Here is a 22927-nt window from a genome sequence, read left to right as displayed (position 1 = left end):
AAAAAACCTGGAAGGACCACCGCCACCAGCTCCACCGCCACCACCCCCCCCCACACCCAGGTTGCACAACACACTCCTACAACCATACATACACCCATCGTAAACGCGCCCAATGGATGGCATGACTGCTCGCCATTCATGATGAAGCACATGAAAGGGTGCGTTCACAAAAGGGACTCAAGAATGGTCAAGACATGGCAGTGTCGGTGAGAATTATACAATTTAATACGTATTTAACAAAAAACAAATATAAATGAAAAACATTACATTCTATCAGACAACCTTGGTGAGTACAAAACCTTAGCCTTCCTCTTTCTACCCATTCTCCGTGGTGCATCCCCTGTGGCTGCAGCAGAGGTAGGGCAGGTCGCTCAGATTCATGCTCTGACTCCTTTTGGCCTATAACCTCTGGGTTTTGGAGCCCACGAGGGCTGCATCAAAAACTGCTTCACCTGCACCTGTGCCATCGGACTCAGCCATCGGGAGAGGAGGCAGCATTTTGGGTACTGATTGAGAGGGGGTGCGCAACGGGTGAGACGTGGGAGCGCTTTGAGTGGTGTCCCCACTTCCATGTCCCCTTTCTGCATTATCCCTCTCCCAGGCCGGCGCACCATCACTCCCACCACTCTGCTGGACAGCAGGCTGATGAGGAGGTGCGGCACTTTCTAAGGCCACGGATGAAGTTTCTGTCTGCCTGTTTAAGGCAGCAGACATGTTGGCATTCAGAGTCCGCATGGCCGTTGTCATGGCTTGCATGGACTCATTGGTGAGCTGTGCTTGAAGCTCAATGGAGGCTGCCACTCTCTCCATCGAAGACATTCCCGCACTTACCTGCGCCACCAATCGATTGGCGATGGAGTTGGACTCCTCCATCCTATCCGCTATTGTGGAGAGTGTGGGTGACACCTTTTCCATTACATCGCAAAGGTGGAGCTGTACCTCGATCATTCTCACTTTCCACGATTTCCCCCTAGGTTCATCATCTAGGTCCAGCTGAACAGAGCTCATAAGTGAGCCCCCTCCCACCCCCCCCCCCCCCCCGACACGGACTCGCCACAGCTGGCCCTGCCACCAGTGTCTGCTCGTGCTTACTTGTGAGTGTTGAATCACCAGGTGACAACCCAACTATCTGCCTAACAGGACCCACTGAAGTGACAGTATCTGTGCAGGTGTATGGTGGGATATGATGTGACGGTGTACCCTCAGAGGAATGGAGGTCCTCTGACAAGTCGCCTTCTTCAATGGCCCGTGCCTCCACATCAATCCTCGAAGACCCTGGAAGAGAACATAAAGCAGTATTAACAATCATCATAGAAGTGAGTTTGTAATGAGTATACTGAGGTGTGCAACAGGTCAATCATTGATAACATCAATTCATGTTGTGTGTGAGGGATGTTAATGTTCTGTCACCATACGTTTGTGGGGTGCCAGTCTCGCCATCCCCGATGGCCAGGCATTCCAGTGTTCCACTAAGCTGCAAGACCGCCTCCTCCACCTCTAATGAGGATCAATATTTGGGCTGGTCCCCCTCCAGTCCTCGCCCTCTCCCTTGCATTTTGTGCTGTCTTCTCCTACAAAGGGAGAAAGTACAGATGTGTGAGTAAATGAGAGTGACGGGGTCACCCAATGGATGAATTGCTCTGGGTCAGGCTGACAATGAAAGTTGTGCTATCAGAGGGTGAATACCAGACAGATTCATGATATTGCATCAGGATTGGATCGAGTGGGGTTGGTGGGTGCACGAATGGGAAGGTGAGGAAGTGCACAGAAAGTGAAAGTCACTTGACACTGAGCCGTAAGTGGGTGTGAGGTGTGATGTGATGGTGTAGGCTTCGCAGGGTAGACTGTGAGACAGTGGGTGGGGGCGGTGATGTGCACCACAGAATGCAGGTGAATCAGTAAGTGTACTCACTTTTCCTGACCTGGTTAGGTCATTAAAGCGCTTCCTGCACTGCAGCCAAGTCCTGGATACATTGATGCTGCTGGTTACCTCCTCTGCCACCTCGATCCAGGCCCTCTTGGCGGCAGAGGCAGGGCACTTCCTCCTATCAGCCGGGTACAACATCTCCCTCCTGCTGTTCACCCCGGCCACGAGCAACTCCAGTGCAGAGTCACTGAACCGGGGTGCTGGCTTTTTCTTCTGCTGCTGCTCCAGTTCTTGTAACTTTTTCCTACTCCCACAAAAGCCATGGTTGCAATGGCCCTTTAAATGTTCCAGCTTCCATCACGTCATCCAAGTGCGCAGTTCACCAGGTGCGCAGTTCGCCCACTGCGCAGCTTTCAGACGGCAAACCGGGAAGCCACATTAAGGGGCTCCAATTAAGTCGCGATCGCGTGAAGGAAGGTAAAAAAATTTTTTGACAGGTTTCGCACACGCCCTTTGACCCCCCCCCCCACCTTACATCCCACTGCCATGATAAAATCCTGCCCTATATGAGAGAAGACTCAATGCTGTTAGGGAAGGAGTGGACCCAAAAGGCAGGATGGGCATGACAGAAGGGACTAATGCCCTCTATCCAAGATTAATGCCCCCCTTAATGGGGGGGGGGGAGGGAGCCTCAAGGTGCAAGGCAAAAGAGAACAATGCCTTATGCCAAGGTTAGTGCTCTCCTGAATTGTAAACCACAAATGTATATTAAATTAGATTTTTTTAAAAACATGAGTGCTGGAAATCTGAATTAAAACAGAAAGTGCTGAGAATGCACAGGAGGAGAGCGAACATCTGAAAGCGGAAAGAAGTTTCAGTTAGTATTTCAGCTGAGTCCTTTCTTCAGAACTCATATATATTAAGCCACACAGATTCACTAGCCTCTCTGAAATGAGTCTTTACCTTAGGATTATTCCAGATAAAAAATCAACTCCTAAATTATGGGATCTGTTCCCACGCAATGCCAACTTGGCTGATCGAGCAGGAATGGCAGTTGGGCACTCCTGTTTGCCTCAGCACCCTGGACTAGAGAAGCGCAGAACAGCCAAGCTTCGCACTCCTGGGGCCCTGAATTTACTCACCAGTTTTGGCAAAACAGCAGTGGGTTGTTTTGGGCCTGTAAGAGCAGTGGGTTGTTTCGGGCCTGTAAGAGCAGTGGGTTGTTTTGGGCTGTAAGAGCAGTGGGTTGTTTCAGGCCTGTAAGAGCAGTGGGTTGTTTCAGGCCTGTAAGAGCAGTGGGTTGTTTCGAGCCTGTAAGAGCAGTGGGTTGTTTCGAGCCTGTAAGAGCAGTGGGTTGTTTCAGGCCTGTAAGAGCAGTGGGTTGTTTCAGGCCTGTAAGAGCAGTGGGTTGTTTTGGGCCTGTAAGAGCAGTGGGTTGTTTTGGGCCTGTAAGAGCAGTGGGTTGTTTCGGGCCTGTAAGAGCAGTGGGTTGTTTCGGGCCTGGAAGAGCAGTGGGTTGTTTTGGGCCTGTAAGAGCAGTGGGTTGTTTCGGGCCTGTAAGAGCAGTGGGTTGTTTCAGGCCTGTAAGAGCAGTGGGTTGTTTCGAGCCTGTAAGAGCAGTGGGTTGTTTCAGGCCTGTAAGAGCAGTGGGTTGTTTCAGGCCTGTAAGAGCAGTGGGTTGTTTCAGGCCTGTAAGAGCAGTGGGTTGTTTCAGGCCTGTAAGAGCAGTGGGTTGTTTCGAGCCTGTAAGAGCAGTGGGTTGTTTCAGGCCTGTAAGAGCAGTGGGTTGTTTCAGGCCTGTAAGAGCAGTGGGTTGTTTCGAGCCTGTAAGAGCAGTGGGTTGTTTTGGGCTGTAAGAGCAGTGGGTTGTTTTGGGCCTGTAAGAACAGTGGGTTGTTTCGGGCCTGTAAGAGCAGTGGGTTGTTTTGGGCCTGTAAGAGCAGTGGGTTGTTTTGGGCCTGTAAGAGCAGTGGGTTGTTTCAGGCCTGTAAGAGCAGTGGGTTGTTTCGAGCCTGTAAGAGCAGTGGGTTGTTTCGGGCCTGGAAGAGCAGTGGGTTGTTTCGGGCCTGTAAGAGCAGTGGGTTGTTTTGGGCCTGTAAGAGCAGTGGGTTGTTTCAGGCCTGTAAGAGCAGTGGGTTGTTTCAGGCCTGTAAGAGCAGTGGGTTGTTTCAGGCCTGTAAGAGCAGTGGGTTGTTTCGAGCCTGTAAGAGCAGTGGGTTGTTTTGGGCTGTAAGAGCAGTGGGTTGTTTTGGGCCTGTAAGAGCAGTGGGTTGTTTCGGGCCTGTAAGAGCAGTGGGTTGTTTTGGGCCTGTAAGAGCAGTGGGTTGTTTTGGGCCTGTAAGAGCAGTGGGTTGTTTCAGGCCTGTAAGAGCAGTGGGTTGTTTCGAGCCTGTAAGAGCAGTGGGTTGTTTCGGGCCTGTAAGAGCAGTGGGTTGTTTCAGGCCTGTAAGAGCAGTGGGTTGTTTCAGGCCTGTAAGAGCAGTGGGTTGTTTTGGGCCTGTAAGAGCAGTGGGTTGTTTTAGGCCTGTAAGAGCAGTGGGTTGTTTCGGGCCTGTAAGAGCAGTGGGTTGTTTCGGGCCTGTAAGAGCAGTGGGTTGTTTCAGGCCTGTAAGAGCAGTGGGTTGTTTCAGGCCTGTAAGAGCAGTGGGTTGTTTTGGGCCTGTAAGAGCAGTGGGTTGTTTCGAGCCTGTAAGAGCAGTGGGTTGTTTCGGGCCTGTAAGAGCAGTGGGTTGTTTCGGGCCTGTAAGAGCAGTGGGTTGTTTCAGGCCTGTAAGAGCAGTGGGTTGTTTTGGGCCTGTAAGAGCAGTGGGTTGTTTCGAGCCTGTAAGAGCAGTGGGTTGTTTTGGGCCTGTAAGAGCAGTGGGTTGTTTTGGGCCTGTAAGAGCAGTGGGTTGTTTTGGGCCTGTAAGAGCAGTGGGTTGTTTTGGGCCTGTAAGAGCAGTGGGTTGTTTCGGGCCTGGAAGAGCAGTGGGTTGTTTTGGGCCTGTAAGAGCAGTGGGTTGTTTTGGGCATGTAAGCGCAGTGAGTTGTTTCAGGCCTGTAAGAGCAGTGGGTTGTTTTGGGCCTGTAAGAGCAGTGGGTTGTTTCAGGCCTGTAAGAGCAGTGGGTTGTTTTGGGCCTGTAAGAGCAGTGGGTTGTTTTGGGCCTGTAAGAGCAGTGGGTTGTTTCGGGCCTGTAAGAGCAGTGGGTTGTTTTGGGCCTGTAAGAGCAGTGGGTTGTTTTGGGCCTGTAAGAGCAGTGGGTTGTTTCAGGCCTGTAAGAGCAGTGGGTTGTTTTGGGCCTGTAAGAGCAGTGGGTTGTTTTGGGCCTGTAAGAGCAGTGGGTTGTTTCGGGCCTGTAAGAGCAGTGGGTTGTTTCAGGCCTGTAAGAGCAGTGGGTTGTTTCGAGCCTGTAAGAGCAGTGGGTTGTTTTGGGCCTGTAAGAGCAGTGGGTTGTTTCAGGCCTGTAAGAGCAGTGGGTTGTTTCGGGCCTGTAAGAGCAGTGGGTTGTTTCGGGCCTGTAAGAGCAGTGGGTTGTTTTGGGCCTGTAAGAGCAGTGGGTTGTTTTGGGCCTGTAAGAGCAGTGGGTTGTTTTGGGCCTGTAAGAGCAGTGGGTTGTTTTGGGCCTGTAAGAGCAGTGGGTTGTTTTGGGCCTGTAAGAGCAGTGGGTTGTTTTGGGCCTGTAAGAGCAGTGGGTTGTTTCGGGCCTGTAAGAGCAGTGGGTTGTTTTGGGCTGTAAGAGAAGTGGGTTGTTTCAGGCCTGTAAGAGCAGTGGGTTGTTTTGGGCTGTAAGAGAAGTGGGTTGTTTTGGGCCTGTAAGAGCAGTGGGTTGTTTCGGGCCTGTAAGAGCAGTGGGTTGTTTCGGGCCTGTAAGAGCAGTGGGTTGTTTTGGGCCTGTAAGAGCAGTGGGTTGTTTTGGGCCTGTAAGAGCAGTGGGTTGTTTTGGGCTGTAAGAGCAGTGGGTTGTTTCGGGCCTGTAAGAGCAGTGGGTTGTTTCAGGCCTGTAAGAGCAGTGGGTTGTTTCAGGCCTGTAAGAGCAGTGGGTTGTTTTGGGCCTGTAAGAGCAGTGGGTTGTTTCAGGCCTGTAAGAGCAGTGGTTGTTTCGAGCCTGTAAGAGCAGTGGGTTGTTTCGGGCCTGTAAGAGCAGTGGGTTGTTTTGGGCCTGTAAGAGCAGTGGGTTGTTTTGGGCTGTAAGAGCAGTGGGTTGTTTCGGGCCTGTAAGAGCAGTGGGTTGTTTCAGGCCTGTAAGAGCAGTGGGTTGTTTCAGGCCTGTAAGAGCAGTGGGTTGTTTTGGGCCTGTAAGAGCAGTGGGTTGTTTCAGGCCTGTAAGAGCAGTGGTTGTTTCGAGCCTGTAAGAGCAGTGGGTTGTTTTGGGCTGTAAGAGCAGTGGGTTGTTTCAGGCCTGTAAGAGCAGTGGGTTGTTTCAGGCCTGTAAGAGCAGTGGGTTGTTTTGAGCCTGTAAGAGCAGTGGGTTGTTTTGGGCCTGTAAGAGCAGTGGGTTGTTTCAGGCCTGTAAGAGCAGTGGGTTGTTTTGAGCCTGTAAGAGCAGTGGGTTGTTTCAGGCCTGTAAGAGCAGTGGGTTGTTTTGAGCCTGTAAGAGCAGTGGGTTGTTTTGGGCCTGTAAGAGCAGTGGGTTGTTTCAGGCCTGTAAGAGCAGTGGGTTGTTTTGAGCCTGTAAGAGCAGTGGGTTGTTTTGGGCCTGTAAGAGCAGTGGGTTGTTTTGGGCCTGTAAGAGCAGTGGGTTGTTTTGGGCCTGTAAGAGCAGTGGGTTGTTTCGAGCCTGTAAGAGCAGTGGGTTGTTTTGGGCCTGTAAGAGCAGTGGGTTGTTTTGGGCCTGTAAGAGCAGTGGCTTGTTTTGGGCCTGTAAGAGCAGTGGGTTGTTTCGAGCCTGTAAGAGCAGTGGGTTGTTTTGGGCCTGTAAGAGCAGTGGGTTGTTTTGGGCCTGTAAGAGCAGTGGCTTGTTTTGGGCCTGTAAGAGCAGTGGGTTGTTTCGAGCCTGTAAGAGCAGTGGGTTGTTTCGAGCCTGTAAGAGCAGTGGGTTGTTTTGGGCCTGTAAGAGCAGTGGGTTGTTTTGGGCCTGTAAGAGCAGTGGTTGTTTTGGGCCTGTAAGAGCAGTGGGTTGTTTTGGGCTGTAAGAGCAGTGGGTTGTTTCGAGCCTGTAAGAGCAGTGGGTTGTTTCGAGCCTGTAAGAGCAGTGGGTTGTTTTGGGCCTGTAAGAGCAGTGGGTTGTTTTGGGCCTGTAAGAGCAGTGGGTTGTTTTGGGCTGTAAGAGCAGTGGGTTGTTTCGAGCCTGTAAGAGCAGTGGGTTGTTTTGGGCCTGTAAGAGCAGTGGGTTGTTTTGGGCTGTAAGAGCAGTGGGTTGTTTCGAGCCTGTAAGAGCAGTGGGTTGTTTCGAGCCTGTAAGAGCAGTGGGTTGTTTTGGGCCTGTAAGAGCAGTGGGTTGTTTTGGGCCTGTAAGAGCAGTGGGTTGTTTTGGGCTGTAAGAGCAGTGGGTTGTTTTGGGCCTGTAAGAGCAGTGGGTTGTTTCGAGCCTGTAAGAGCAGTGGGTTGTTTTGGGCCTGTAAGAGCAGTGGGTTGTTTTGGGCTGTAAGAGCAGTGGGTTGTTTCGAGCCTGTAAGAGCAGTGGGTTGTTTCGAGCCTGTAAGAGCAGTGGGTTGTTTTGGGCCTGTAAGAGCAGTGGGTTGTTTTGGGCCTGTAAGAGCAGTGGGTTGTTTTGGGCCTGTAAGAGCAGTGGGTTGTTTTGGACTGTAAGAGCAGTGGGTTGTTTCGGGCCTGTAAGAGCAGTGGGTTGTTTTGGACTGTAAGAGCAGTGGGTTGTTTTGGGCCTGTAAGAGCAGTGGGTTGTTTTGGACTGTAAGAGCAGTGGGTTGTTTCGAGCCTGTAAGAGCAGTGGGTTGTTTCGGGCCTGTAAGAGCAGTGGGTTGTTTTGGGCCTGTAAGAGCAGTGGGTTGTTTCAGGCCTGTAAGAGCAGTGGGTTGTTTCGAGCCTGTAAGAGCAGTGGGTTGTTTCAGGCCTGTAAGAGCAGTGGGTTGTTTTGGGCTGTAAGAGCAGTGGGTTGTTTTGGGCTGTAAGAGCAGTGGGTTGTTTCAGGCCTGTAAGAGCAGTGGGTTGTTTCGAGCCTGTAAGAGCAGTGGGTTGTTTTGGGCCTGTAAGAGCAGTGGGTTGTTTCAGGCCTGTAAAAGCAGTGGGTTGTTTCGGGCCTGTAAGAGCAGTGGGTTGTTTTGGGCTGTAAGAGCAGTGGGTTGTTTTGGGCTGTAAGAGCAGTGGGTTGTTTTGGGCCTGTAAGAGCAGTGGGTTGTTTTGGGCCTGTAAGAGCAGTGGGTTGTTTCGAGCCTGTAAGAGCAGTGGGTTGTTTCGAGCCTGTAAGAGCAGTGGGTTGTTTTGGGCTGTAAGAGCAGTGGGTTGTTTCGAGCTGTAAGAGCAGTGGGTTGTTTTGGGCTGTAAGAGCAGTGGGTTGTTTCAGGCCTGTAAAAGCAGTGGGTTGTTTCGAGCCTGTAAGAGCAGTGGGTTGTTTTGGGCTGTAAGAGCAGTGGGTTGTTTTGGGCCTGTAAGAGCAGTGGGTTGTTTTGGGCTGTAAGAGCAGTGGGTTGTTTTGGGCTGTAAGAGCAGTGGGTTGTTTTGGGCTGTAAGAGCAGTGGGTTGTTTTGGGCCTGTAAGAGCAGTGGGTTGTTTCGAGCCTGTAAGAGCAGTGGGTTGTTTCGAGCCTGTAAGAGCAGTGGGTTGTTTCGAGCTGTAAGAGCAGTGGGTTGTTTTGGGCTGTAAGAGCAGTGGGTTGTTTCAGGCCTGTAAAAGCAGTGGGTTGTTTCGAGCCTGTAAGAGCAGTGGGTTGTTTCAGGCCTGTAAAAGCAGTGGGTTGTTTTGGGCCTGTAAGAGCAGTGGGTTGTTTCAGGCCTGTAAGAGCAGTGGGTTGTTTTGGGCCTGTAAGAGCAGTGGGTTGTTTTGGGCCTGTAAGAGCAGTGGGTTGTTTTGGGCCTGTAAGAGCAGTGGGTTGTTTTGGGCCTGTAAGAGCAGTGGGTTGTTTCAGGCCTGTAAGAGCAGTGGGTTGTTTTGGGCCTGTAAGAGCAGTGGGTTGTTTCGGGCCTGTAAGAGCAGTGGGTTGTTTTGGGCCTGTAAGCGCAGTGGGTTGTTTCGGGCCTGTAAGAGCAGTGGGTTGTTTTGGGCCTGTAAGCGCAGTGGGTTGTTTCGAGCCTGTAAGAGCAGTGGGTTGTTTTGGGCCTGTAAGCGCAGTGAGTTGTTTCAGGCCTGTAAGAGCAGTGGGTTGTTTTGGGCCTGTAAGAGCAGTGGGTTGTTTCGGGCCGGTAAGAGCAGTGGGTTGTTTCAGGCCTGTAAGAGCAGTGGGTTGTTTTGGGCCTGTAAGAGCAGTGGGTTGTTTTGGGCTGTAAGAGCAGTGGGTTGTTTCAGGCCTGTAAGAGCAGTGGGTTGTTTCGGGCCTGTAAGAGCAGTGGGTTGTTTCGGGCCTGTAAGAGCAGTGGGTTGTTTTGGGCCTGTAAGAGCAGTGGGTTGTTTTGGGCTGTAAGAGCAGTGGGTTGTTTCAGGCCTGTAAGAGCAGTGGGTTGTTTCAGGCCTGTAAGAGCAGTGGGTTGTTTCGAGCCTGTAAGAGCAGTGGGTTGTTTCAGGCCTGTAAGAGCAGTGGGTTGTTTCGAGCCTGTAAGAGCAGTGGGTTGTTTCGAGCCTGTAAGAGCAGTGGGTTGTTTTGGGCCTGTAAGAGCAGTGGGTTGTTTTGGGCTGTAAGAGCAGTGGGTTGTTTCAGGCCTGTAAGAGCAGTGGGTTGTTTCGGGCCTGTAAGAGCAGTGGGTTGTTTCGGGCCTGTAAGAGCAGTGGGTTGTTTCAGGCCTGTAAGAGCAGTGAGTTGTTTCAGGCCTGTAAGAGCAGTGGGTTGTTTTGGGCTGTAAGAGCAGTGGGTTGTTTTGGGCCTGTAAGAGCAGTGGGTTGTTTCAGGCCTGTAAGAGCAGTGGGTTGTTTTGGGCTGTAAGAGCAGTGGGTTGTTTCGAGCCTGTAAGAGCAGTGGGTTGTTTTGGGCCTGTAAGAGCAGTGGGTTGTTTCGAGCCTGTAAGAGCAGTGGGTTGTTTCGGGCCTGTAAGAGCAGTGGGTTGTTTCGAGCCTGTAAGAGCAGTGGGTTGTTTTAGGCCTGTAAGAGCAGTGGGTTGTTTTGCGCCTGTAAGAGCAGTGGGTTGTTTCAGGCCTGTAAGAGCAGTGGGTTGTTTTGGGCCTGTAAGAGCAGTGGGTTGTTTTGGGCCTGTAAGAGCAGTGGGTTGTTTCAGGCCTGTAAGAGCAGTGGGTTGTTTCAGGCCTGTAAGAGCAGTGGGTTGTTTCAGGCCTGTAAGAGCAGTGGGTTGTTTCAGGCCTGTAAGAGCAGTGGGTTGTTTTGGGCCTGTAAGAGCAGTGGGTTGTTTTGGGCCTGTAAGAGCAGTGGGTTGTTTTGGGCCTGTAAGAGCAGTGGGTTGTTTCGGGCCTGTAAGAGCAGTTGGTTATTTCAGGCCTGTGACAGCAGTGGGTTGTTTCAGGCCGATAACAGCAGTGCTTTAATTTTCATCACGATCTGGGACCTTCCATGTGCACAATCCCAATGCTGCTGGGAACTCATTAGCCTATAATGAGGGTGACCGGCGTTGAAGTGTCCAGAACCTATGACTTGTACTCCCATTGGTAATTATCGATGAGTTAAAAGAGGCATATCTATTGCCAGCATTTTCAGAAATGTTTGTTGGATTGACAAAAGATCTTTTAAAGTGATTTTACCTTGCCTTACACCTGGATAGAGCTGGACTTGCCTCTGAAAACCCGATGGCCCTTAAGAGCACTGGGATATTTTTGCCCCCTCCCTTACAGTAAGAGGTTCCAAGTAGCAGGTATGGGTCACCCTATGGGCATTCCGTTAGTTTGCAATTATAATGGAGGTAGATGAGGAGCAGTACAGGATGGAGGAAAGGAGAGTGAGGCATCATGCTGAGAAGTGGCAGCCTACGAGATATTACTCCTGCCCCACTCCAAAAGAATTTATAGGCCACACAGATCATATGAAGATCTCAGTGAGGAGCTCTGAGTGTGAAGAGTCCAGTTTACCAAAGAGGCAATAGGGGAGCTGTGGGAGCAATTATATGTAGACCTAGGTAATCTTCCCGGACAGCTCTGCTTATGGTTGTGAAAGTGACTGCACTCAATTTTTATGCCACAGGATCATTCAAGCAGCCATGAAGGATCTGTGCAATGTCACCTGGGGTGCTGATCAGGCCTGCATTCATCAGGTAACTGACACCGTTTTCAGGAGTGCTGGGGAATTCATCCGGTTTGGCATGACAACAAGGAAGCAGCATGATAGGACCATCAAATTGTATTGTGTTGCTGGGTTCCCCAAAGTGCAGGATGCAATATATGGCAACCACATACCATTGCGAGCTTCTAACCTTTAACCCCCATGTGCAGGATGCAATATATGGCAACCACATACCATTGCGAGCTTCTAACCTTTAACCCCCATGTGCAGGATGCAATATATGGCAACCACATACCATTGCGAGCTTCTAACCTTTAACCCCCATGTGCAGGATGCAATATATGGCAACCACATACCATTGCGAGCTTCTAACCTTTAACCCCCATGTGCAGGATGCAATATATGGCAACCACATACCATTGCGAGCTTCTAACCTTTAACCCCCATGTGCAGGATGCAATATATGGCAACCACATACCATTGCGAGCTTCTAACCTTTAACCCCCATGTGCAGGATGCAATATATGGCAACCACATACCATTGCGAGCTTCTAACCTTTAACCCCCATGTGCAGGATGCAATATATGGCAACCACATACCATTGCAAGCTTCTAACCTTTAACCCCCATGTGCAGGATGCAATAAGGAGACATTAGGAGGGGTGACTAAATGCTTGGTCAAAGAGGTGGGTTTTAAGAAGGAGCACAATAAAGGAGATGAGGACGGATGGCGGAGAGGTTTAAGGAAGGTATTCCAGTGTAGGGCCTAGACCACTGAAGTCACGGCTGAAAGAAAGCGGAAAAGTGCTGGAAAAAAAAGCCTGAACTGTAACGATCACCTGGACTTGAACCAAGAATAATGTTAGATCAAAATCCTAGAGTTTCATATGACTACCTCTGGAGGATGGGCAGAAATTTCACAGAACTGTACCTTAGTTGTGTTACCTGAGGTTATTCATCTTCCTCAGGAACTTGAATACGTTGGTAAGAGTCCTAACAGTACAAATTATACACAGTATGTTGGAAGGAGAAGACTATGAGGTGAACAGCTTCTTCTGATTCCAAACTTATCTTGTCGTGCTCCTTCCTCTTCCTCAACCTATTCATGGAATCCGAGATCCATCTACCCAGGAAATGATAACCAGAGATCACAGAGGGCAGTGGAATGGGTAAAATACCTGTGTTGCGTTAGTGATGTAATAACAGTAAAACTGAAATAAAAAGCAAGTGAGTTCACTCATTTCAGTTTAATACTGAGGTCATTCGTTTTTTATTTATTAGACCTGAAATGTGTTATAGTTATGTTTATAACAAGTGCTTGTTTTAAGAAACAACATGATCTTGTACAGGTTAATCCAACAAAGCTGCATAAACAGGCAATTTAATAAAGTATCTGGATATCATCTAAATCTTCCCCTCAGCTCAAAGGCCTAGAATGTTCTAATAATTGGGGGAGGGGTGGAAGTGGTGACATTTCAGTTCTTTTTGTGAAAAGGAGAGGTCACGTGTTAGTTTGTTTCCTGTGTGAGATTTTCTTTTTAGTTCATTTGGGGAGTGAGATCACAGTATCTGTGACTCTCAGATAGCCTGCACAGCCTCCAGAGCTTCGATTGCAATAGTCCAGGCCAACGTTTGTATTTCTTTGAATCTGACCTCTGTGGTTGACTAACAAAAGAGAGCTTGTTGCTCCAACTGCTGCAGATCGTCGAGTAATGACACTCTTCGTGCTCACTGTTTTGTTCCTCTTTCACGGTGACAGAAAACAGTAATTTAGTATGAAAATAATTATTCTACAAGCATTACAATAACATTTAGTCACTGGTATGTAATTATAATCTTCCCTGTCAACACTAATTATAAAATGCAACAATATTGTCCAATTATGTTACGTTGATCAGTGCAGCTATAATAAACATTTTAGTTTTTCATTTGATAATGTGCAAAGACTCCTGGACGTCAGCTCTGAACAGTGCTTCCTGTTTATGACGAGCTTTGTTCCTCTCGATGACCTAGTTTTGCAATTTCTGCTCTTAGTGTTTAGCCTGCACCAATGGCGCTCATTGTGAACAGAGACTGGACAGGCTCCAAGTATGAATGTTCAGAATTCTGAGAAATCGCATTTCCTGGCGTGTCACGGCTGTGGGGAGTTAATCCATTATTTGTAAAACTTCCATTCACTCTGTGGAGTGGCCAGCTGCTTTATTCTGTCATTACTTTAAAGAAATGTACCCAGACAACGTTCACCCAGTAAAATATGGTGCAATTTCTTCCAAGTTGCCTGAGCGAGTACATGAAATTTTACTTTTGTTCTGACAGCCCAGCTAATCACAGTTTAACGTGGCTCATGCTGCATTGCTTTATGAAATACTATGAAAATATATGGCTCGGGGGTTCTTTGTAAAGGAGACGTGAAATGATTCACGCAACTCAGGAATCTGAGAACGTGGTTGAATGTCTTTTACAATCATGTTCTTTTTCTAAACACGTCACATTCTAATACGGATGAACTGTGCATTCCAAGGGACAAGAAGAATGAACATACCTAGCAGGGATTTACAAGGCTGTAAACAAGGTGATGAGACGGCATCATTAAAGCTACAGAACAAAGGTCAGGTAGATTCTGTACCGTACCCGGATGGGTTTTGACATTTCCTCCTTCCTGTGAAGCATCTGTTCTTTACATCATTTTGTTTTCCATAATAATCCACTCAGAATGGTCGGTGAATAGAAACACAAGCAGAACCTGCACTAGAGGCTTTATTTAAATAGAATCTTGCGACAGAGTCAGTCTCAGCGCTGCTGCAGATATTTTGAAACATCTATAGTCTTGGCATTATTTTACATTACCATGCAAAATTTGCAAGCACTCATCATTCACCTCGTTCCCACTCCCACTGGGGCAAGTGGAAATATTCAGCAATTTGTAAAAACTGCAAGTTGCTGATTGATGTTGTACACCCACCCCCATCTCCAGTGTTTCCCCCCTTTCCCTCCCCCCTTCGTCTCAAGGGACTGGCTGTCTTCTGCTAGTGAACAATTCCACAGGTGCTGGCAGCCCTCTGGTAACTCACCCACGTGCCCATTCTTCATGTGAGGCACTGAGGGGAAGATTTGTGTCTTCACCGCCTTGGCGATAATCTGGCGGAATGGATTGCCCGCCTGTTGTAGAACCCGCCCGATTTACATCTCATTGGAATCAATAGAATGAAAATCAGGCCGCTTCTACAATGGGCAGGTGGAGGGGGAGGGGGGGGGGCGGGAAGAGAGTGAGTGAGGTAGTCACTGGCTAGTAATTAGGAGGAGCAACCAGAACATAGATCTGCCCTCCAGCCCAGAGGCCAACTGTTAAACCCTTATTACCACACTGGCTGAGGTCAGCTAATTCAGTAGGCTGAAGATTGATCCTGTGAATTTCCTGCTCTGTATGACTCACTACCACACCAGGTAATGCATGTAGCCACTGAGCCACCAGGGAGTATAATTGGCTGATTTAGAAGAAATGCATTACGAAGGAATGAAGTGGCCCAGACCACAGTGCTGGAGCCCACAGGCAGCCAGGAAGCAAATCATTTGTTTTTATTTAAAACTGAAATGGCAAAAGCCATGTAACATTTCCTTCAACAACTATTTAAAGCAGAGGCCTACAGGCGTAGCAGCTAGTTCAGCCCTATCATTATGCACAGGCACTAGTCTATTTTACATCATTATTAATATGATGGATGCACATTCCTCCCTATAGAAAGCTTTCTGAAATGTCGTCCTCCTCCTCAACACCTCCACCCCTACAAACCACAGGACTGAAGCTCAAGTGGTTATAACCTTAAGCCCCGGTTTTAATCCCCTGTGCCAGACGTGAACGGGGCATGCGTTGGGTTAATGTCCAAGCAGCGAGCTACTCACTTCACTCACGTTGTCTTTGCGCCTGTCCATTTCAACAGGCCTGTTTCAGGCAGGCAGTGAGGTCCTCATGCCAGGCAGGCGAGGGCCTCATTGACATTGAAAAGTCAGGGTCTGACACCATTAATCAGACCGCAACGACATTTTAACAGTGAGCAGCTGCATTCGGCCCCCAGTGCAGGCCTTGCCAGGAGCAGCAGGCCCAGAAGAGGGTTAAAAAGATAATTTAATTACATTTTTTAAAAGGTTTCCTTATGGACCAGGAGGTGCAGGAGGTCTCCTCTGGGTCTCACAAGGAAACCTTGAACCCCAGGCTTCCATTTCCCCTGACTGTGATCGTCTACCCTCCCTACCCACTACCTGACTGCCAGGGACCGTTCCCGCAGGATCCAGGCTGTGGTCTCCTGCTGCGCTCGCCTGGCTCCAGCCCACCGGCACGACGTAACTGATGCTAGGTTCAGGCGGGAATAGGACCTGGTGTATTTAAATGAGACTCGGAAACTAAAATGGCCCCGGCCTCACGTTGACTAACCGGGACGAGCTTGTTGCCCGCCTCATCGGCCCCACCCTCACCCCGAATTAAAATCAGGGCTTAAGATTTGCTTGCAGCCTTGAAATCACTCCCCATTATTTATTTTGATGTGTGATATACAGTGGTATTTTCATTATCTACATTCCAGTTATCTGCTTTCCTGATTATCCACCAGAATGTTTCTCGGGCGAAGCCTTGCAGGACACATCAAAACTGCACAATGTTTCTTTTGTACTTGCATTCATTTACATGTCTTGGGTATTGCCATACCTTATGTATAAAACCACAATGCAGGGACTCTCAATTATCGGCCAGTTTCTATTATCCATTAGGGTTGGTTCCCTCCTTTAGGGTGGGTAATGGAGGTTCTACTGTTTATAAAAGCAATGCTTTAACTGTGCTTTTATCTAGGCTAACACTCCAGTGCAGTACTGAGGGAGTGCTGCACTGACGAAGGTGCTGTCTTTCAGATGAGACGTTAAACCGAGGCCTCGTCTGCCATCCCAGGTGGATGTAAAAGATCCCTTGGCATTATTTCAAAGAATTACATAGAATTTACAGCACAGAAACAGGCCATTTGGCCCAACTGGTCTATGCCGGCGTTTATGCTCCACACGAGCCTCCTCCCATCCCTCTTCAACTGAACCTATCAGCAGAGCAGGGACGCCCTCCCCGGTGCCCTGGCCAACATTTATTCCTCAACCGACACCACGAATACAGATGATCTGGTCATTATCTCATTGCTGTTTGTGGGATCTTGCTGTGCGCAAATTGGCTGTCGCGTTTCCTACATTACAACAGTGACTACATTTCAAAAGTACTTAATTGGCTGTAAAGTGCTTTGAGACGTCCTGAGGTTGTGAAAGGCATTATATTAATGCAAGACTTCCTTTCATGCTGACCGCAGTGTGGAATGTGAACTGCTCTGAACATAGTGTGATGATGTTCAAGCAAAAGTATTAAGAGTTGTGACATCGTTGCTGCAAGTTTACCAAGAAATAGTCTGCCTTTGATCTGAGAAATTCTTTGGCTAGTGTTTGGCTATTGGCCAATGACCTGACACACAACAGAACACAGTCTGAGATAAGAAGGAACACAGTGAATGTTCAGAATCTGAAATAAATAAAACAAAATGCTGGAAATAAACAACAGGTCACCTTCATCCCTCAGAACAGCATCTGGAAAGAGTACTTTGGTCAACATTTTAGCTGTGACCTTTTTTCAGAACTCAGAACTCCATACAAAATATCATCTATATATCTCTCCAGAAATGCAACTGAGACTGACATTTCTTGTGCCTTCATTGTGAATTTTAAGGCACATTTATTACCAAATTTTGCTACAGTTGTCTATGACCTATTTTCCCAAGTGGCACTGGCAACTTTTCTGAATAAACAATGGCGCTGAATGTCCTCGGACTGTCTGTCGCTGCGCTGCCATTACTTCACCAGAGGGGCGGTGGAAAAGTCCCGTTTACGCGTAAATATGCATTCCGCTGCACTTCTGGTGAAGTTATGGTGGTGCATGAGCAGAAAGTCAGAAAAAAATTCAGGGCCAATATGTACAGTTCTATCTACATGCATAAGCCCTCGAACATTAGCGGGTGAATTTTCACTGGGGTTGTTCATGGCGGGCGTAACCTCAGCAGAGAACTGCATAAACTTCAGACAAATGGCGTAAAAGGTAGACTAAGAAAGAATTTGCATTCATATTACACCTTTCATGATCTCAGAATGACCCAATCAGCTTTATAGCCAATGAAGTACTTTTTGAAGCGTAGTCACTGTTGTAACGTGGGAAACGCGGCAGCCAATTTGCGCACAGCAAGGTCTCACAAACAGCAATGACCAAATAATCTGTTTTTATTGATGTTGGTTGAGGGATAAATATTGGCCAGGACACTGGGGAAAATTTCCCTTCTCTTTGAAGAGTGTCATGGGATTTTTTTTTTTATTCGTTCATGGGATGTGGGCGTTGCTGGCAAGGCCAGCATTTATTGTTCATCCCTAATTGCCCTTGAGAAGGTGGTGGTGAGCCGCCTTCTTGAACCACTGCAGTCCGTGTGGTGAAGGTTCTCCCACAGTGCTGTTAATAGGGAGTTCCAGGATTTTGACCCAGCGACGGTGAAGGAACGGCGATATATTTCCAAGTCGGGATGGTGTGAGACTTGAAGGGGAACGTGCAGGTGGTGTTGTTCCCATGTGCCTGCTGCCCTTGTCCTTCTAGGTGGTAGAGGTTGCGGGTTTGGGAGGTGCTGTCGAAGAAGCCTTGGCGAGTTGCTGCAGTGCATCCTGTGGATGGTACACACTGCAGCCACAGTGTGCCGGTGGTGAAGGTAGTGAATGTTTAGGGTGGTGGATGGGGTGCCAATCAAACGGGCTGCTTTGTCCTGGATGATGTCGAGCTTCTTGAGTGTTGTTGGAGCTGCACTCATCCAGGCAAGTGGAGAGTATTCCATCACACACCAGACTTGTGCTTTGTAGATGGTGGAAAGGCTTTGGGAAGTCAGGAGGGGATTCACTCACCGCAGAATACCCAGCCTCTGACCTGCTCTTGCAGCCACATTATTTATGTGGCTGGTCCAGTTAAATTTCCGGTCAATGGTGACCCCCAGGGTGTTGATGGTGGGGGATTCGGCGATGGTAATGCTGTTGAATGTCAAGGGGAGGTGGTTAGACTCTCTCTTGTTGGAGATGGTCAATGCCTGGCACTTGCCTGGCCCTAATGTTACTTGCCACTTATGAGCCCAAGCCTGGATGTTGTCCAGGTCTTGCAGCATGCGGGCACGGATTGCTTCATTATCTGAGGGGTTGTGAACGAAACTGAACACTGTGCAATCATCAGCGAACATCCCCATTTCTGACCTTATGATGGAGGGAAGGTCATTGATGAAGCAGCTGAAGATGGTTGGGCCTAGGACACTGCCCTGAGGAACTCCTGCAGCAATGTCCTGGGGCTGAGATGATTGGCCTCCAACAACCACTACCATCTTCCTTTGCGCTAGGTATGACTCCAACCACTGGAGAATTTTCCCCCTGATTCCCATTGACTTCAATTTTACTAGGGCTCCTTGGTGCCACACTCAGTAAAATGCTGCCTTGATGTCAAGGGCAGTCACTCTCACCTCACTTCTGGAATTCAGCTCTTTTGTCCATGTTTGGACCAAGGCTGAAATGAGGTCTGGAGCAGAGTGGTCTTGGCGGAACCCAAACTGAGCAGCGTTGAGCAGGTTATTGGTGAGCAAGTGCCGGTTGATAGCACTGTCGACGACACCTTCCATCACTTTGCTGATGATTGAGAGTAAACTGATGGGGCGGTAATTGGCCAGATTGGATTTGTCCTGCTTTTTGTGGACAGGACATACCTGGGCAATTTTCCACATTGTCGGGTAGATGCCAGTGTTGTAGCTGTACTGGAACAGTTTGGCTAGAGGCACAGCTAGTCCTGGAGCACAAGTCATCAGCATTACAGCCGGGATGTTGTCGGGGCCCATAGCCTTTGCTGTATCCAGTGCACTCAGCCGTTTCTTGATATCACATGGAGTAAATCGAATTGGCTGAAGACTGGCTTCTGTGATGGTGGGGATATCGGGAGGAGGCCGAGATGGATCATCTACTTGGCACTTCTGGCTAAAGATGGTTGCAAACGCTTCAGCCTTGTCTTTTGCACTCACATGACTCCACCATCATTGAGGATAGGGATGTTCATGGAGCCTCCTCCTCCCATTACTTGTTTAATTGTCCACCACCATTCACGACTGGATGTGGCAAGACTGCACAGCTTTGATCTGATCCATTGGTTGTGGAATCGCTTAGCTCTGCCAATAACATGTTGCTTCCACTGTTTAGCATGCATGTAGTCCTGTGTTGTAGCTTCACCAGATTGGCACCTCATTTTTAGGTACGCCTGGTGCTGCTCCTGGCATGCTCTTCTGCACTCCTCATTGAACCAGAGTTGATCCCCTGGCTTGTTGGTAATGGTAGAGTGAGGAATATGCCAGGCCATGAGGTTACAGATTATGCTGGAATAAAATTCTGCTGCTGCTGATGGCCCACAGCACCTCCTGGATGGTCAGTTTTGAGCTGCTAGATCTGTCCTGAATCTATCCCATTTAGCACGGTAGTAGTGCCACACAACACGTTGGATGGTGTCCTCAGTGCGAAGACGGGACTTTGTCTCCATGAGGACTGTGCGGTGGTCACTCCTACCAATACTGTCATGGATAGATGCATCTGCGACAGGTAGATTGGTGAGGACGAGGTTAGGTAGGTTTTTCCCTCATGTTGGTTCGCTCACCACTTGCTGCAGGCCCAGTCTGGCAGCTATGTCCTTCAGGACTCGGCCAGCTCGGTCAGTCGTGGTGCTACCGAGCCACTCTTGGTGATGGACATTGAAGTCCCCCACCCAGAGTACATTCTGTGCCCTTGCTACCCTCAGTGCTTCCTCCAAGTGGAGCTCAACATGGAGGAGGACTGATTCATCAGCTGAGGGAGGGCGGTAGATGGTAATCAGCAGGAGGTTTCCTTGCCCATGTTTTACCTGATGCCATGAGATTTCATGGGGTTCAGAGTCAATGTTGAGGACTCCCAGGGCCACTCCCTCCTGACTGTATATCACTGTACCGCCACCTATGGTCGGTCTGTCCTGCCGGTTGGACAGGACATACCCAGGGATAGTGATGGAAGAGTCTGGGACGTTGGCTTAAAGGTATGATTCTGTCAGTATGGCTATGTCAGCCTGTTGCTTGACTAGTCTGTGGGACAGCTCTCCCAATTTTGGCACAAGTCCCCAGATGTTGGTGAGGTGTTCGTGAGATGTTGTTTTACATCTATCTGAGAGGGCATACAGGGCCTCGGTTTAACATCTCATCAAAAGACCGTATCTCTGACAGAGCAGTGCCTCCTCAGTACTGGACTGAAGTGTCAGACTGGATTATGTGCACAAGTCTCGGGAGTGGGACTTCATCCCACAACATTCTGGCTCAGAAGTGAACCACGGCCGACACCTAACTGGTGAGAGATTCACAGTGGAAATTCACCCCCACTGTATTTCTGGGAGGGGAAGGCATTCTCGAATGAATGGCAAGATTTGAAATGGACAATTCTGTTGTATCCCAAGTACATTAAGAGTCCATATTAATGAACACGATGAGGAATAAATCCACTCCATTCACTAGGAATTATGAATTTCAAATCCCTCTATTTTTTGGATACAAAACAGGAACTGTGCAGGGAGGACACTATCCTTCAGATTAGTGCTCTTAAATACTTAGTTTGTCAAAGCTCCCCTAATAACTCACTAGGTAAATGTAGTGCCTATTGTAGTACTGAGTCATACCGATTAAAAAGATTCTGGATTCAATTACTGGTCCATTGGCTGAAAAGGGAAAAAACACAACCAGGGCCCCTTCTCCTGATTGCTGTGCAGTTACTTCTGCTATAAGAATGTGTGCGTACAAATTGGGTGCAGAAGGTCGAGTTATATTCCCCAGAGCTGTTGTCCCTCACCTTAATCACACAAAATTTCTCTCTCCTCAAAAAAAATGTATTGACTTGCTACAACATGGTAAAGAGGCAAAAATGCATCCTAGGCCTAACATTGGATTGTCATCAGAACTGTCAAATGTTGGACAAGTCCTAGGTGTGAAATTATCAGTCACAAGCCATATCCCTAAGTTGTCGACTTATGCCAAAAAACACAAAACTTTTTTAAAATAGCAAGCTGTGTGTGTTATATAAAAGCATGAACAGCCACGTGGCATTACTATATTTTTTTCTCCTCTTAGCAATTTTTTTTCTCAGATATTTTTCTTTCTCTTTTCTACTTTTTCTCTTTCTTTCTCTTGCTTCTTTCTTTACAGGTACTTGGCTGTGAGATTTCTAAGTGCTTTCTGTTGTAAGTGTAGAGATAGGCTATCCCGGTATTCATAGCTGTAGCAAATGCACTCTATTGGAACTATTAACACTCTGCCAAGAAAAATAACAGGAACTACAATTGGACCTATGAGATTGCAGTCCTGTGGCAAGGGAATGGTCCATTACAATCTCACAGTTGAGTCACTAGGTGAATGGTGGAGAGTTAGTAGGCCTGAATACTTATGTAGTTTAAAGAAAATGTATTTTACAAACTTCCCACACAGCTTCAACTGGCATGGTACATTTTACCTGATAAACCATGTTCTATCAAGTTATTATTGTTAATAATTAATAGAATACAACTTGTTCTCCAGCAGCATTGTTGACAGACAAAAATAAATGGTGTGTGTCTCTGTCTCTTCCTGTAACTGTCTTGCTGCATGTCTCCCACATTATAATTCTCTGTTCTGCGCTCTATCTTTCTTCTTGTCTTCAACTCTTTTTGCCCTCCTTATCCATGTATCCCTCTCACATTTTTCTCATTGTCACTTCTGTATCTCTGTGTTTGTCTATGGTCTCCCTTTGTATAAGTGTCTCCTGGATGTCTTTTACTCCCCCTATATACTCTCATACACTTTCTATATTTCACTCAAAAGCTAAAAGCTCCCTGGCAGTAATGTTGGCATAACCTTATTACATTTGGTGATAATGTGTTGTGTAATGTAGCACTCTATGTAGTCAATCGTAATGCATGTCATTTTTTATTTATTACTTAAACGCAGAATAAAGATGTATTACATTGGAGAGGAAGTTACAAGGAGGTTATTCAGTTAAGGAGAGCTAGAGCCGCCATTAAGCACAAGAACAACTTTTCATTAACAGTTTGTAAATGCACTATGATGGTCATCATATCATCTCAATGATGACAGCATTATCTTTCCGAATGATTGTGGTTTGCATCACTAATAGGCACGGTTATGACTTTTGTGAAGCCAATCTTCAAATGACAGGCACAACCACAGACCATGCACAGAAATTGCTCTGTGAGCTGATTGACCGGAAATGCACTGCATTCTGCTGTCGTTCTGGGTCTTTTCTCTTTCCCTCAGCTAGCTTGCAACGAGCGGCTTCAAATTTGACATGTTTTACTATATGCCTTAATTAAAATGCCTAACTTTAGACCTGAGGGAGGGAGGGTTTCCGGCTGTTGTACTTTTAGCGCCCGTACTGGAGGAATTGGCAATGTAAACTGTGCAACTTCAGAGCATGTGTGAATGCAAAAGTTTCTGTTCAGTAACTGCAAAGTACCTGCTTTTGGGGAACTCAATGAGAGCTCAGTATGTTAACCACAGATTAGCACCTTCATAAACAGGAAATGAATCTTTCAATCTCATACCACACAATTAAATAGACATCCAGACAGGCTGATTTGGAGACTTGTGAACTGTGCCCGTGAAAATAAGAAAGGTGTCTTTCATCATTCAGGGGTTACTGGCTAAATGGTCACCAATCTCTGGCACTGAAGCATACCTCCAAATCCACATATCAGGAAGTAGGTTTGGGTGGAAACAAAAAGCCAAGTGA

At 47.9% G+C, this 22927-nt stretch overlaps 2 long non-coding RNA genes across 2 annotated transcripts in view; both read left to right on the top strand.

Annotated features, from left to right (window-relative positions):
- The first annotated feature begins 1256 nt into the window (after positions 1 to 1256).
- On the top strand, positions 1257 to 12250 carry LOC137327179 (uncharacterized). The gene is made up of 3 exons (XR_010964383.1): positions 1257 to 1316; positions 11021 to 11090; positions 12028 to 12250. It is a non-coding gene; the product is annotated as an uncharacterized lncRNA (long non-coding RNA).
- Positions 12251 to 13194: 944 nt separating this feature from the next.
- LOC137327178 (uncharacterized) overlaps positions 13195 to 22927 on the top strand; it is a 77837-nt gene continuing 68104 nt past the window's right edge. Inside the window, exon 1 of the long non-coding RNA XR_010964382.1 lies at positions 13195 to 13667. This is a non-coding gene — a long non-coding RNA (uncharacterized lncRNA). The remainder of the gene's footprint in view (positions 13668 to 22927) is intronic.

This window comes from Heptranchias perlo, chromosome 11, assembly GCF_035084215.1.
Source record: "Heptranchias perlo isolate sHepPer1 chromosome 11, sHepPer1.hap1, whole genome shotgun sequence".
In the NCBI taxonomy this organism is placed as follows: Eukaryota; Metazoa; Chordata; class Chondrichthyes; order Hexanchiformes; family Hexanchidae; genus Heptranchias; species Heptranchias perlo.
This window is presented reverse-complemented; position numbering and strand designations above follow the sequence as displayed.